The sequence below is a fragment of the Cervus elaphus genome, chromosome 8 (genome assembly GCF_910594005.1).
Source record: "Cervus elaphus chromosome 8, mCerEla1.1, whole genome shotgun sequence".
Classification (NCBI taxonomy): domain Eukaryota; kingdom Metazoa; phylum Chordata; class Mammalia; order Artiodactyla; family Cervidae; genus Cervus; species Cervus elaphus.
In genome coordinates this window covers 19,126,325-19,143,061 of record NC_057822.1, presented here as the reverse complement: position 1 = coordinate 19,143,061, position 16,737 = coordinate 19,126,325, and the positions used below count along the sequence as shown (strand labels likewise).

Genomic DNA, 16,737 nt, shown 5'->3' with positions numbered 1-16,737 from the left:
TGTAGTGTTTCTCCATTTGGTGCAATAATGAAATTATTATTCTTTAGCTTTCCAGCTGTGCTAACTTCTCTATGAAATAAGGCACAGTTCTTTTAGAACATTTAGGGTCCTACACCAAGTTTAAAAGTTATTAGGAATAAGTAAGTGCATTACCATAGCCATTTCCCTTGTAGGAACAGTATAGTAATGCAAAGTGAATTTCAATACACTAATTAACTACACCAAATATGGTTTACAAATGTCTTGTTTCTGGGTTTTGATTTTAAAGAAATAAAGAAAACTCACATTTCTGAACTGAAACATTTTCAAGATGTAGTCTCATAAACAATCAAGTAATTCAGCTTTTGATGTTTTAGAGCAATTCAAATATTGTATAAGATTTTTCTCATATAAGAGTTCTATGCTCTCCTGGTACTCTCTATTAGGGCACATGTCTGCCAATATTTGACAACCACCTTCACTTAAGTAATAGAATAGATTTAATCAGTTTTGGTTACTGCCACAAAAATAGAATGACACTTCAATTATATTTCATTTGCACACTGAAGGATTGTCTTCCTTTGTTCTATAAAAATAATTTTTGTCTCTGCATACTGAGTTAACCAAATATAATTCCGACACATTTTTCTATAATGTTTTTGTGTTAGCCACACAATATTATTTTAATATTTTTCCCTCTCAAGGTTTATTATTCTGGAGATAACAAATTTTCATCATTCTTTTACAGAACAATACCAAGAGTCAGTGTGGATGGACTTCAGTTATCACTGTAAATGAAAGTCGGAGATGAAACTTCTCAGGTCTCTTAGAGTTTATATAAAAATTGTGGTTCTTAAAGTGTGAGTTGGGACCTATAGAGGTCCCTGGGGCCTTTCAGGGAGTCCAGTGGTCAAATTATTTTCATAATAATATTGTCTTTATTTTCTCTTTTCAATTGAATTGTCTCCTGAGTAGTCAGTGGAGTTCTCCAGGTTCCACATGAAGTGTGATAATGTAATAGGCTAAATGCAGAAGCAAATAGGAGAGTCCAGCTGAGTTCTTTTAAGTTAGATATTAAGTTAGATATTAAGGAGTTTTGCTAAAAATGTAAAATAAAGTTACTCTTCTCACAGAACTGTTTTGTTTTGGAAAACATACGTATTGGCCATAAAAATATGTATGTTAACATGCAGTGTGTTTATTTTTATTTTAAAATTATTTTTAAGTAATAAATTATGGCTATTTAAATTCTAACTACTATTTCAAGATTAAAGAAATAACGTATTTAGAATTTTCTTAGCTTTTTTTCTTATGAATTATATGTTTATTTAGCTGCTTTAAGTTTTTGTTGGGGCTTCCCAAGTTGCACTAGTGGTGAAGAACCTGCCTGCCAATGCAGAAGACATAAGAGACATGGGTTTGATCCCTGGTTTGGGAAGATCCCCTGGAGAAGGAAATGGCAACCCACTCCAGTACTCTTGCCTAAAGAATCCCATGGAGAGAGAAGCCTGGTGGGCTACAGTCTGTAGGATCACAGAGTCAGTTATGACTGATGAGACTTAGCACACATGCACAAGTTTTGGCATTTTTGTTTCTATGTGGCATCAGACTTCATCAAAATATCCTGAAAACACAATTTAGCAAATAGAAAAAGTTATTTTTAATTTTTTTTAATTAAAAATTTTTATTTTATATTGAAGTATAGTTTATTAACAGTGCATTAGTTTCCGGTATACAGCAAAGAGATTCAGTTATACACATACGTGGATCTATTCTTTTTCAAATTCTTCTCTCATTTAGGTTATTGCAGAGTATTGAGCAGAGTTCCCTGTGCTATATAGTAGGTCCTTGTTGGTTATCTATTTTATACAATAGGATTCATATGTTAATCCCAAATTCCCAATTTATCCCTCCTCCAACCTTTCCTCCTTGGTAATCATAAATTTGTTCTAGAAGTCTGTGAGTCTGTTTCTGCTTTGCAAATAAGTTTATTTGTATCATTTTTCTTAGATTCCACAAGTGAGCCAAAGACAAATATGATATGATGTTGCTTATATGCAGAACTTTTCTTAGGTTTAATTTATAAGATGGAATATACCAATAAGAACAACCCATATAATAAAAATTTTCACAAGGTCCCCAACATTTTTGTAGTGCAAAGGAGTTTTGATTTCAGAAACATTAAAATTGAGAACCATTGATCTAGATCAACTTTATTTGAAGTAGAAAAAGATTCTCAGTCCACTTCTTCCACTGCCATTCACTTTTACTTCCAGTATAGACTAGAATTTAAGAAAACGGACATTAGTGATCTGTGTTGAAATCATATCCTGGTCATTAGTAGCAAGAAGACCTTGGATGGCTGATTTAAATTCTGTCTCAGTTTCTACACCTGTGAACGGAGGCAGTAAATACCCACTTGGAGGTGGGATCACTGGGGTATTCAGAGAGATGTCGTGTGTCAAACACAGCACTGTGCAAGATGGTACATCATCCTCTCAATACATGGTTCTCATTGTTACTGTTTGATATGAACTACAAAGGAAAATAGAAAATTGGATGTCTTTGTTGGAAATTAGTACATTGAAAACATTTCAGATGTGTGAAGACAAATTTTCTTTAGCAAATCTTCTCACCTAAAAAGTGTAAGTTCAGTTTCACATGTTGCTGTGACCCTAAAACTGCTCTGAAAAATAAAACATGTCATGTATTTAAAAAATAACTAAAATGCAACTTAAATCTTTCAATTGCTTAACAACAAATACTTTGAAGAGAATGTCTCTTGTAAGAATAATCATTCCCCGTGTAACTTAAAATGTGAATTTTATTCATCATAATTAAAAAATAGCTTACTTGATTTTATCAACAATTAAATCTCACTATTTATTTAGAGATATTTGCTGCTGCTAAGTCACTTCAGTCCTGTCCAACTCTGTGTGACCCCATAGATATCAGCCCACCAGGCTCCCCCATCCCTGGGATTCTCCAGGCAAGAACACTGGAGTGGGTTGCCATTTCCTTCTCCAATGCATGAAAGTGAAAAGTGAAAGTGAAGTCAGTCAGTCATGTCTGACTCTTAACGACCCCATGGACCGCAGCCCACCAGGCTCCTCCATCCATGGGATTTTCCAGGCAAGAGTACTGGTAGAGATATTTACAGGTTATTAATTATTTAATACTTTATATTCTTTAATTATTGACCAAGAAATACTACATTTAATTGAGAACTCTCTGGGCTAAGGTTCTATTTAGTTATTATCTGAATTAAACACCTAGACTTATGAAGTAGAATTTGAGGGCTAATATGTGATATGTGCTTAAAATAGTTCTTGGCATGTAGCAAGTGCTCAATAAACATCAGTTCAGTTCAGTTCAGTTCAGTCACTCAGTTATGTCCGACTCTTTGCAACCCCATGGACTGCAGCATGCCAGGCCTCCCTGTCTATCACCAACTCCCAGAGTTTTGGAGTTTCAACTTCAGCATTAGTCCTTCCAATGAATATGCAGGACTGATTTCCTTTAGGATGGACTGGTTGGATCTCCTTGCTGACCCAAGGACTCTCAAGAGTCTTCTCCAACACCACAGTTCGAAAGCATCAATAAACATCAGCTCTTATAAAAATTATTATTCTCTTTGCCTAGACTTCAAAGGATTTATACTTTTTCTTCACACTCTGTGAACCAGTCCCTCTGGTCCCAAAGCCCCCATAACAGATTGCTCCATTGCAAGGTAGTAAAGTTACATAATTTCTCATCTTCCATTTCTACTAAATATATGTCTATGCATTTACCCATCTCTCCTGCAGGGACCTGTTCTGGGTGGTCAGAAGGTCTGAGTTCTAGTCCTAGCCCGACTGTCTGTGTGGTCAGGTTACCCACCAGCTCCCAGGCTCAGTTTGTCTTCTGTACACAATGAAATCATGTGATCTGAAGCACACTTCTCTGGAATAACAGTAACTCTCCGCCTCTCTTCTCCTTTCATTCCTTCTGCTCTTCCAATTCCCAAATATATTAAGAAGCAAATAAGCAAAGAGAATAAAAATGCAGGCGTCAATAAACCATTTAGCATCATATGTTAAGCAATTTTGACCTGTGAAAAGCTTTTGGTGTAATGGTTTAGACAAATCATTAGGAAAAAAGAAGAATGCTTGAAAGAAGGATATGTGTTTGAAAATATAATGATTTTAAAGCTTTATGAATATAATCTCCCTGCAGAGGGAGTCACTTTCTGATGGGGGTAGGGAAAAAGAAAAACGCACCAGGCTTTCCATGGCTCAGTTATTTATCTGCTATTTTTAGCTGCAGGTTCAATTATTTCAGATGAAGAGCTAATGACAAACAGGCTGTGCATTCACAAGTTTGAAATAATAATGACATATTTTCTCTTAAAATTTCATTGTGTCCTAAACAATGAAGAAAGATCATTCTGCTTTCCTGTACAGTGATTTTTCTTTTCTATATAGAAAACCAAGTTGCAGGAGTTTAGTATTGATGTGGAATCCATGCACCTGAACATGGATGGGTTCTTGATAACCTGAAAACAGCTCTAAATATTACTGAGCAATGCTTTAAAATTAATAAAAGCAATTAAATTGGAGGAGACAGCAATTTAAGTTTAGTCACACTTTTATTTCTATACTATCAAATACTGTCAATTTTTTTTCCTGATAATTATAAGTATCATGGTGTAAAGTAGCATCAATGCTCTTAAAAGTGAAAATTTCACACACAAAATGCTGTATTTGCCTAATATATGTATCATCATCGGGGCTTCCTGGAACCCGGCTGAGAACGTTCTTAGGTGGGAAAGAACCTGCTTGCTAATGCAGGAGACACAGGTTGGATCCCCGGGTTGAGAAGATCCCCTGGAGAAGGAAATGGTAACGCACTCCAGTATTCTTGCCTGGGAAATCCCATGGACAGAGGAGCCTGGTGGGCTACAGTCATGGGGTTGCAAGAGAGTTGGACACGACTAAGTGAGTAAACAACAATAGCAATGACAGGTGTCACAATTAATGATGGAATTGTGCTTCACATTAATTGAATAACATCATCAGAACAATGAGCTCAGTCTTCAGCAGCAGATTTATTCTCCCTCTGACCCCCAAACAAGTGGACTCAGAGAAGCTGAGAAGTGCTGGGACTCTGAGACACTGATGCATTCAGCTGTCTGGAGGCTGGACAGCACCTGGTTGGCCATTCTAGGGCAAGCACCCTTGACCATCTGCTTACTGGAGTTCCAAACAAATATTTTAAAAATACATGTCATAATGTGGAAAAGATTTGGAAACACTGCTTAAAGAAAAATCATCCTTTCAAATGTGGTACACAGTTTCCATGGATGTGTGCTGGAGATAAGGAAAGAAAAAGAAAGAGGAGCAACAATATAAAGGAAGCCAGACAAGCCCATTAGGAGAGTCTTGAGTATTCCTCAGAGAAGACTCTCCAGACCCCTACTGCAGTTCTGGCCTTTTCTAGGAAACTCAATTAAATTTTCTTTACACAAAGAGATTGTAATGTGAGCAGGTCAATTAGATTTGCATAGTGAGATGCCAAGAGTTGGGACATCCCTGGCAGTCCAGTGGTCAAGACTCCACCTTCCAATGTAGGGGGTGAGGGTTTGATCCCTGGTCAGGGACTAGGATCCCACATGCTGCACAGTGAATCCAAAAAAAAAAAAAAAAGATGCCAAAGAGTTGATGAAAATTATGTTAGGGAAGAATGAAGGCAGCTACTCACTAAATACTATTACATATTTGCTCTGCAATAAACAGTGGTCTCTCTACTGTGGATGACATTTTATTCATAGAGATAACACATTCCTATGAAATGTACCTTTCTGTGTAAAGTTCTATGAGTTCTGAAGAAACCACATAGTTGTGTAACCACCATCTCAATCAAAATGTAGAACAACTGTTCAGCTTCATCACCCCCAAAATTCACGTCTGCTCCTTTTAGTCAAAAGACCACCCAAGTCCCAAACTCTGGCAGTCTGATTTGATATCTATTTCTAAAATTTGCCTTTTCTAAAATGTTGTATGTGTGGAATAATGTAGTTTGTTGCCTTTTTGTGACCTGTTTCCCCCCCCTCCCCCGAGCATAATGTGTTTAAGATTTATCTACATAGTTGTGGGTATTAATTTTCTTTTATTGCCAGCAGTATTCCATTTTTTGGATGTATGCATGTTTTCAAAAATATCCATTTACCAGATTAAGAATATATGAGTAGTTTCTATTTGGGGGTAAACTACCAGGGAAGCCCAAATATGAATACAGCTGCTATAAATATATGCTTACAGGTTTTTGTCTGAATTTAAGTTTTTGTTTTGCTCAAGAATGAGATTACTAGGTAGTGATGTAACTCAGTAAGAAACTGATGAACTGTCTTCTAAAGTGAATTTGCCATTTTCATTCCCATCATCAGAGGTCAAGTTGCTCTGCATCCTTGTCAGTACCTGGCATTGTCAGTTTTTGTTTTCAAGTTTGAGCCATTCTACTTGGTGCACCATGGTATTTCATCATGACTTAGTTTCATTTTTAAAAGATTTTTCTCCTTTTTTTAAGTTAAAAATTTTAATTTAGATTCTATATTGGTTCAAGCCATATTCATCAATCATAAAGCATTAAATAGACTCTAAATTTGATACTAACTTTGGGATATCATTTCCAAGAGAAGGATAAGCCATGCATGTTGTTTTCATTCCCTCATTCATTCATTCAATGGCTGCTTGTTGAACACCTACTGTTTTTAGAAGATGTTGCTTATTTACTAGGCAATCGGAGGGTGGGCAAAACAAAAATAATGACAAAGCAGAGAGCTTTGTTCTCATTCTGCCAAGGGAGGACCCACCACAATCAAATAAATTTTCCATATTTATATATGTTCTGTGAAAACTACTGTGACCACTGTGATGATAAAGCCAGAGAAAGAAATGAAAATGTAAGGGATACAGTTTGAGAAAATATTTTCTGGCCTCTGTGAGGGTGACATTGAGCAGAGATCTGAAAGAAATGAAGGGCCAGCCACACACCCATCTGAAGGAAGAGCATCTCAGCAGAGATCACCAGTAAAAACAGAGGTTCAAAGCAGAAATGCATTTGTTGATGTTGAAGAGCAGCAGAGAATCCATCATGGCTGGTGCAGTGTGAATGGTTGGGAAGGGGATGAGAAAGAGCATTTTATCTTCCACTTCCATGGCTAAGAGAGCCAGATATTCTTTAACATCATGAAGTACTAATTTTTAATTTAAAAAATGTTTAATTATAATTTTTGGATATTTAGTCACTGGCTCAGGTAACGCTTAATTGTTTGCTTAAATTTGCTGGGAAAACTGGTCAACCACTTGTAAAAGAATGAAACTAGAACACTTTCTAACACCATACACAAAAATAAACTCAAAATGGATTAAAGATCTAAATGTCAGACCAGAAACTATAAAACTCCTAGAGGAGAACATAGGCAAAACACTCTCCGACATAAATCACAGCAAGATCCTCTATGACCCACCTCCCAGAATATTGGAAATAAAAGCAAAACTAAACAAATGGGATCTAATGAAACTTAAAAGCTTTTGCACTACAAAGGAAACTATAAGTAAGGTGAAAAGACAGCCCTTAGATTGGGAGAAAATAATAGCAAATGAAGAAACAGACAAAGGATTAATCTCAAAAATATACAAGCAACTCCTGCAGCTCAATTCCAGAAAAATAAATGACCCAATCAAAAAATGGGCCAAAGAACTAAACAGACATTTCTCCAAAGAAGACATACAGATGGCTAACAAACACATGAAAAGGTGCTCAACATCACTCATTATTAGAGAAATGCAAATCAAAACCACAATGAGGTACCATTACACACCAGTCAGGATGGCTGCTATCCAAAAGTCTACAAGCAATAAATGCTGGAGAGGGTGTGGAGAAAAGGGAACCCTCTTACACTGTTGGTGGGAATGCAAACTAGTACAGCCACTATGGAGAACAGTGTGGAGATTCCTTAAAAAACTGGAAATAGAACTGCCATATGACCCAGCAATCCCACTTCTGGGCATACACACTGAGGAAACCAGATCTGAAAGAGACACGTGCACCCCAATGTTCATCGCAGCACTGTTTATAATAGCCAGGACATGGAAGCAACCTAGACGCCCATCAGCAGATGAATGGATAAGGAAGCTGTGGTTCATATACACCATGGAATATTACTCAGCCGTCAAAAAGAATTCATTTGAACCAGTCCTAATGAGATGGATGAAACTGGAGCCCATTATACAGAGTGAAGTAAGCCAGAAAGATAAAGAACATTACAGCATACTAACACATATATATGGAATTTAGAAAGATGGTAACGATAACCCTATATGCAAAACAGAAAAAGAGACACAGAAATACAGAACAGACTTTTGAACTCTGTGGGAGAAGGTGAGGGTGGGATGTTTCAAAAGAACAGCATGTATACTATTTATGGTGAAACAGATCACCAGCCCAGGTGGGATGCATGAGACAAGTGCTCAGGCCTGGTGCACTGGGAAGACCCAGAGGAATCGGGTGGAGAGGGAGGTGGGAGGGGGGATCGGGATGGGGAATAAGTGTAAATCTATGGCTGATTCATGTCAATGTATGACAAAACCCACTGAAATGTTGTGAAGTAATTAGCCTCCAACTAATAAAAAAATTAAAAAAAGAAAAAAAAATGTTTAATTATAATTTTTGGATATTTAGTCACTGGCTCAGGTAACGCTTAATTGTTTGCTTAAATTTTTATAATAGCTTAGAACTACTCCCACCAGATACACTGAACTAGAAGTCGGAAGATTTTGTGTCACTTTACACACTTAATTTTATGTTGATTTAATCTGTGCCTTAGGGAACTTTCTGAGAACTCTGTAATCTTTTATTTTCCACTCTGGGATAATATGTTTTCATTACCTCACAGGGAAACTCTTATGCTTTAGAAAGCACACTGAACTCCTAAGAAAAGACAAAGAAACAAACTGGAAATAAAATGATTGTGTGGAGGAAAAAAGCAGCACAGAACACTCAGTGGTTTAGTCTTAGTTTCTCAGAAGATTGAATGAAATATTAAGATAACATATTCCTTTTGATGATGATTCTTCTGGCTGACTGCCTGTCATTTTGTGTATTTAGCTTCCTTTGACAAAAAGGGGAAACTGTTCTCAAAGTATGAATAATCATGTTGGCTGGATGTGAAACATTCTTTCATGACAAGGCTGACACCTAGCACAAAGTAGCAATCTTAAAACTGATTGTTGCAAGAGTATTGGAAAATAATGGAGTTCTGTTAAGACCTTGGAACTAGCAATTCTCCATTGTTAAGAAGTATCAATAACCTCAGATATGCAGATGACACCACCGTTATGGCAGAAAGTGAGGAGGAACTAAAAAGCCTCTTGATAAAAGTGAAAGAGGAGAGTGAAAAAGTTGGCTTAAAGCTCAACATTCAGAAAACTAAGATCATGGCATCTGGTCCCATCACTTCATGGAAATACATGGGGAAACAGTGGAAGCAGTGTCAGACTTTATTTTTTTGGACTCCAGAATCACCACAGATGGTGACTGCAGCCATGAAATTAAAAGACACTTACTCCTTGGAAGGAAAGTTATGACCAACCTAGACAGCATATTAAAAAGCAGAGACATTACTTTGCCAACAAAGGTCTGTCTAGTCAAGGCTATGGTTTTCCCAGTGGTCATGTATGGATGTGAGAGTTGGACTGTGAAGAAAGCTGAGTGCCGAAAAATTGATGCTTTTGAATTGTGGTGTTGGAGAAGACTCTTAAGAGTCCCTTGGGCTGCAAGGAGATCCAACCAGTCCATCCTAAAGGAGATCAGTCCTGGGTGTTCATTGGAAGGACTGATGCTGAAGCTGAAATTCCAATGCTTTGGCCACCTCATGCGAAGAGTTGACTCATTGGAAAAGACCCTGATGCTGGGAGGGATTGGGGGCAGGAGGAGAAGGGGACGACAGAGGACGAGATGGCTGGATGGCATCACCGACTCGATGGGCATGAGTTTGAGTAAACTCCGGGAGTTGGTGATGGACAGGGAGGCCTGGCGTGCTGCGATTCATGGGGTCACAAGGAGTCGGATACAACTGAGCGACTGAACTGAACTGAAGAAGAAGGAAAGAACCTTAATAGTACCAGATCAAAGGCATTGTTGGTTTGGAAGTCTGGGAAGGAAATGGTTGACAGTGGATCCGCAATTCTTTCTTGACTATGGAGCAGAGTGGGAGGGAATACTCCCAGGGAAGAAAGAAGGTGACACTCTCATATTTCACTATAAACATACTAACCTCCAGATAAACAGCACTTCTATAGCAGTAGAGTCCTTATCTATGGGATGCTTTTAGCAATATGTACCCGGTCTAACTAAGCTTGCCTCTGGTAAACATGAAATATACTGATTTATACCAGTCTTCCCTGGTGGCTCAGTGGTAAAGAATCTGCCTGCTAGTGTAGGAGCCGTAGGTTCGATTCTTGGGTCAGAAAGATCCCCTGGAGAAGAAAATGGCAACCCATTCCAATATTCTTGCCTGGGAAATCCTATGGACAGAGAAGCCTGGCAGGCTACAGGCCATGGGGTTGCAAAAGAATGGGACACGGCTTAACCACTAAGCAACAACATCCACATACTGACTTACAAGTACTTTCAACAAATGTCACACGTGCAAGTATCTCTCTGAGTAGAAAATGCATGTTTCATGAACAAGAGGGCTCTCTCCTTTGAAGTTAATGTTCCCATCTATGTAATCTGGAGATTTTGTACATTATCTTGGCCCAGAGTGTATCCTAATGCCTCAAGAAATGAACTAGGTGGGCAGTGTTAAATAGCTTCCTGTTTTTTTCTGGGCCACACAATTACTTGGATCCTGGAAGTTACATTGTATTTCCATGCAATCACAAGAATGGTATAGGAGCACAGAGGACAATTTAGAAGTATCAAGCCAGGCTGTTTACTTCTCCACATCACACAGATGTCAGCTGGCTGAAGAATGCTCTGAAAGCTGATCAGAGCTTTTTCCACATGAAAATGATAACCAAGTTTGAGTCTCAAGCATAAAATGCAAGAGTTACAGAAGCAGATATACTCAGTAAAGGCAATTATAGCATATTTTATAAATGGTCTGATTTAAATCGCATCAAATTAGACATAAATGGAAGATAGCCGATTAATTGCTGTTTAGTTTCTATTTAGGTGCCATATAATGCTGTCATGTTGATATGACCTGTGATGGAAATAGGATTTTTCATGTTAGGAGAAGCAAAATACAGGAAAAAAAAACACACACACATATAGGAAAATCTATAATGCACATCTGTGTGCACTGCATGCTGAGTAGCTCCAATCATGTCTGATTTGCAACCCCATGGACAGTAGCCCACCAGGCTCCTCTGTCCCTGGGGATTCTCCAGGCAAGAATACTGGATGGGGTTGTCATGCCCTCCTCCAGGGGATCTTCCCAAGCCAGGGATCAAACCCAGGTCTCCTGCATTACAGGCAGATTCTTTACCATCTGAGCCACCAGGGAATCTCATAATGCATATCTAGGTCTGCCACTGACTTTGGATGATTTTTGTGCAAAGTGTACGTGGTGCAGATTTGCTACTCATCAAAGGGACAGCAGGTTTGGCCACATAGCACTTGAGTATTGGTATGTGCATTTGGCCTTTGGCAATTATAAGAAAGTGGCAATTCTCGTCTTGACTCTTCTCTTCTTTGCAAGATGCTGCTGGGAACAACTACCTTCTAAGATGTACGCAGAGGGATGCATACTTTGCTAAGGGACATACCTGCTTCTTGGATGCTCTTCATCCTTGAGAGGAAGAGCCCTTTCAAGATGGGTCTCCTTCTCTAGACACAGATAAAAGCCTAGTAAATGCAGGTACACACAGCAGAGACTCAGTCTCAGGGATTCATGAACCAGAAGGCCCTTAAGGAGGACTGTTTAAGATTATCTGAGTCACATTCTTCCTTCCCACTCTGCCACTGGCAGAACTGAAAAGTGAGCACTTTTATCAGAAAGGCAAGCCTGGCAGGATACAGGGAAAGTGAATCCTCTTAGGACTGGTGGGGAACAGAATGTTTACTCCAGGCTACAAAGTCGAGAGGGATGCTTTTAGATGCAGGACTAAGGGGAAAGTGAGAAAAAGCAAAAGGCTAGTGATGGGAAGCAGGGATGGTAAGATATTTTAAATGCCTGAAAGGAAAAAAAGAGAGTTCTGAATGCCATATTAGATATTTAAAAAATATAGACCCCTTCCATTTTTGAATAGAGATTTTGAATAGCTAACATAAAGGTTTGGGGCAATTAAAATAATTCAAAGGAAAAAAAAAAGATCACTTGCCTGGTTTCAACAGCGCAATGTCACCTTCCATTCCACAAAATGTTCTAAGCTATTTTGAGTTTTCAGAGCCCTACTTTTTGATTGAAAAAAAAGAAAGAAAAGGCACTGCAAAATCCTTCTAGGAGTTCTTCACACATAGTGGAGAGGACACTCAAGGAATTGAACTGCAGAGAAGAGAAAAAGACTAGCATATTGGAGTCTCAAACACTCTACATAGCAGTTGTTGACAGGAAGGAGAGGTGGTGTGGAATCCTGAATAGAACTCCTGACTTTTGGAATAAGAAGCTGAATCGCATTCAGATTGCAGAGTGAGCCATAATTGATAGTTTTAAACAGTTTCCCATCTAAGATTACTGAACGGACATTTGTCAAAGAATAAACTCACCATGTAGCACACCTCTCTAGTTCAGAGTAGATCAGGCTGCTTTAAACGCAAGAGAAGATGAATTATCATTTCAATTTGCTTTTGCTGAGGGCAGAGGAAATGAGTCCCCACCAGAACCTCATTATCTGTGTTCTGGCCTCAGAGCAACCTTGAAGCCTTCTAGACATTAGTGTGGCTCAGGACAGATAGATATTTCCTTAGGCAGTCAGTGAAATGACCCCCAGAGGGAATTCTGTGGCTGGCTCTTCAGATGCAACTGGGCTAAATCTGAACCTGTGAACCCAATACCTTGTCTCTAGCTCCTCTTCCCAATGACCTCAATGACTCACCACTCATGAATGTCTTGGCTCCGACAGTTCATGGTTCTGTTCAACTCTCAATGTCGTGGAAGCCTATCAACCTTGACTTCTCATGTGTCTCACCCCAGAGCCTGCTTTTCCTTCCTCCCACTTTCTGTACACAGTGTCTGCGTCTCTTCTCCCTGCTTTCCCATCCATATAAGCCACACTTCTTCTGGCATCCTAGCTTTCCCTCTCATTTTTCTCTAAGGTACTGCCTTTAGAACTACTAGACCAACCATATTCAAATACCACTTTTAGGAAGACATCTATTTCTTTTCTTAAAAATCTCCCTGTTTCCTCAACGCCTCTGATTAGTCCTGTAGAAGGGCGATAAAACAAGACACCTCGCTGCTTGACAAAATTTGAAGAGGCCATTCTCTGGTATCAGAAGATGCATCTGAACATCGCTAACAGGCTGCTTGATCAGAAGAGTGTTTATAAATCTGTGAGTGGGTTACATACCAGAGGGAAAGCCTTCAACAGAAAGGTGATTATGGCCCAGTTATTCTGGCTTTGTTTTAAATTTTATTTACTTAGTTATATATATTTTAAAAGCCCTTCCCTCCTTTAAGGAAACAGCTTCTACAAAGACAGACTATTACAGCTATTTTCCATCATGTACTTCCTGGAGTTACTACTGGGGCTTTTGGCCAAGAGCAATGCAATTCTGATCAATAAAAACATCTTTAGAGACAAGGATAGGATTCTGAAAAAGCCTTTCAATTTGTATGCTCGTGCATGAACATATTAATTGAATTGCTTTTGTTAATTACATGTCATCAAAACGATATGGGCTGAGAGGAAATGTATATTACAGAGCAGGGTAAATCATCAAGGGGCCTCCATTCTGTTCTTCCTCAGTTGTATCTGTGCCACTGTTGACAGCAAATTTCAGTCAGTTTAAAAGAGGTCAGTCAAGCCAAAGCATGCTTTTGAAGCTTCAAAGAGATGATCAGATGTCATATTAAGATCAAATCTTGCCTCTGGGAACCTGAAGTGTTTTCAGTCTGATGCCTTTGATAAGTCCAACTCTAGGGTAGATTTAATTAACATGACATAAAAAGAGAAGGATATTTGAGGTGTTGATTTTTCTCCAAAATTCTTTTCATACATTTGTTTCTACTATGTCCTGAGTAGCAAATCTTCAGTCTGTGATGTAAAGCATGAATTGAAAATGTCCTGCTATTGTGGACATACGACATGGGCTATAATGCTTTCAAGGGGCTTCCCTGGTGGCTCAGATGGTAAAGATTCCACCTGCAATGCAGGAGACTCTGGTTTGATGCCTGGGACAGGAAGATCCCCTGGAGAAAGGACTGGCTACCCACTCCAGTATTCTTGCCTGGAGAATTAATTCCACGGACAAAGGAGCCTGGCAGGCTACAGTCCATGGGGTCATAAAGAGTCAGACATGGCTGAGGGACTACAGTTTCACTTCACTTTCATAATGCTTTCAAACTAGAGAAAAGTCCAACAGATAATCAACACAACGAAGCACACTGCATCCAGATTAGTTTGTCAATTGTACTTAAACAAATTTTACCCTGTGGGCTTCTTTGGTGGCTCAATGGTAAAGAATCCACCTGCTAATGCAGGAAATGTGGGTTCGATCCCTGGGTAAGGAATATTCCCCAAAGAAATGGCAACACACACCAGTATTTTTGCTTGGGAAATCCCATGGAAAGTGAAGCCTGGTGGGCTACAGTCCATGGGGTCCAAAAAGAGTCAGACATGACTTAGCAGCTAAACAACAACAACAAAAGATTATTTATTTTTTGGTTAAAAAAGAAATTAATTTTTATTAAGTATGAACTATGTACTGAAGACTTACACAAAGCTTTTGACATATAAATATCATGTTGTTGCTGTTGTTTAGTCACTAGGTCATGTCCAACTCTTTGCAAACCCCATGAACTGTGTGTAGCCTGACAGGATTCTCTGTCCATGGGATTTCCCAGGCAAGAATACTGGAGTGAGATGCCATTTCCTACCTCCAGAGGATCTACTTAACCCAGGAATCAGACCCCTTGTCTCCTGCACTGGCAGGTGGAATCTTTACCACTGAGCAACCAGGGAAAGTGTAGTGGAAGTGGATGTCACTCAGTCATCTCCAACTCTTTGTGACCCCATGGACTATACAGTCCGTGGAATTCTCCAGGCCAGAATACTGGAGGGGGTAGTCTTTCCCTTCTCCAGGGGATCTTCCCAACCCAGGGAGAGAGAACTCAGGTCTCCTGCATTGCAGGCAGATTCTTTACCAGCTGAGCTACAAGGGAAGCCCAAACTCTTAGACTCGTGATATAACTTAACTGACTCAGATGTCTTAAGGGTTGGTATGACATTTTTATAAGGCTTCCCAACCCTTAAGACATTTTGAGTCAGAGAAGTTACATCACTGGTCTAAGATCACACAGTAAAAGGAGAAACCTGAAATTTGACTCAGGACTTTGGATTCCAAGTTCAGCTTTGCTATACAGCACTTTACTGCCTCCCTTTAGATAACAGATTTTGATTTATTATAAAGAGAAAATTAAGGACATTTTACTTAGTGTTTAATAGATAAAAAAGGATAACATTTATAATAGCTTATTTAAAGGGAAATCCATATGATTCAATTTAACAAAGGTGGTTGTATTTGTCTTATAAGGAGGAATTATCCCTTAAGGGAAGGAAACATCAGGGAATGTCCAGGTGAGAAACAATTTTCTGTGCTGCAGTCCATGGGATCACAAAGAGTTGGACACACTTAGCAACTGAACAACAACAAAACTGCATACATTAAAACTTCCCTGGGTCTGGTGGTTGTTCAGTCACTCAGTCATGTCTGACTCTTTTCGACCCAATGGGTTGTAGCACACCAGGCTTCTCTGTCCTTCATCATCTCCTGGAGCTTGCTCAAACTCATGTTCATTGAGTCCGTGATGTCATCCAACCATCTCATCCTCTGTTGTCCCCTTCTCCTCCTGTCTTCAGTGTTTCTTCGCCTCAGGGTCTTTTCTAATGCGTCAGCTCTTCACATCAGGTGGCCAAAGTATTGGAGCTTCAGCTTCAGTATTAGTCCTTCCAATGAACAGTCAGGGTTGATTTCCTTTAGGATTGATTGGTTTGATCTCCTTACAGTCCAAAGGACTCTCAAGAGTCATTTCCAACAACACAGTTCAAAAGCATCAATTCTTCGGTGCTCAGCTTTCTTTATAGTTCAACTCTCACATCCATACATGACCACTGGAAAAACCATAGTTTTGACTAGATGGGCCTTTGTGGGCAAAGTAATGTCTCTGCTTTTTAATACACTGTCTAGATTTGTCATAGCTTTTCTTCCAAGGAGCAAGCATCTTTTAATTTCATGGCTGCAATCACCATCTGCAGTGATTTTGGAGACCAAAAAAAATAAAGTCTGTCACTGTTTCCATTGTTTCCCCATCTATTTGACATGAAGTGATGGGACCAGAAGCCGTGATCTTCGTTTTTTCAATGTTGAGCTTTAAGCCAACTTTTTCACTCTTCTCTTTCACCTTCATCAAGAGGCTCTCTAGTTCCTCTTCACTTTCTGCCATTAGAATGGTATTGTCTGCATATCTGAGGTTGTTGAAATTTCTCCTGGAGGTCTTGATTCCAGCTTTTGCTACATCCAGCCCAGTATTTTGCATGATGTACTCTGCAT

At 39.1% G+C, this 16,737-nt stretch overlaps 1 protein-coding gene across 7 annotated transcripts in view; it reads right to left on the bottom strand.

Moving 5' to 3' along the window:
* The window catches only part of LOC122698580 (SPHK1 interactor, AKAP domain containing), a 185,230-nt gene that overhangs the window by 110,360 nt on the left and 58,133 nt on the right, over window positions 1–16,737 (bottom strand). The window lies entirely within an intron of this gene.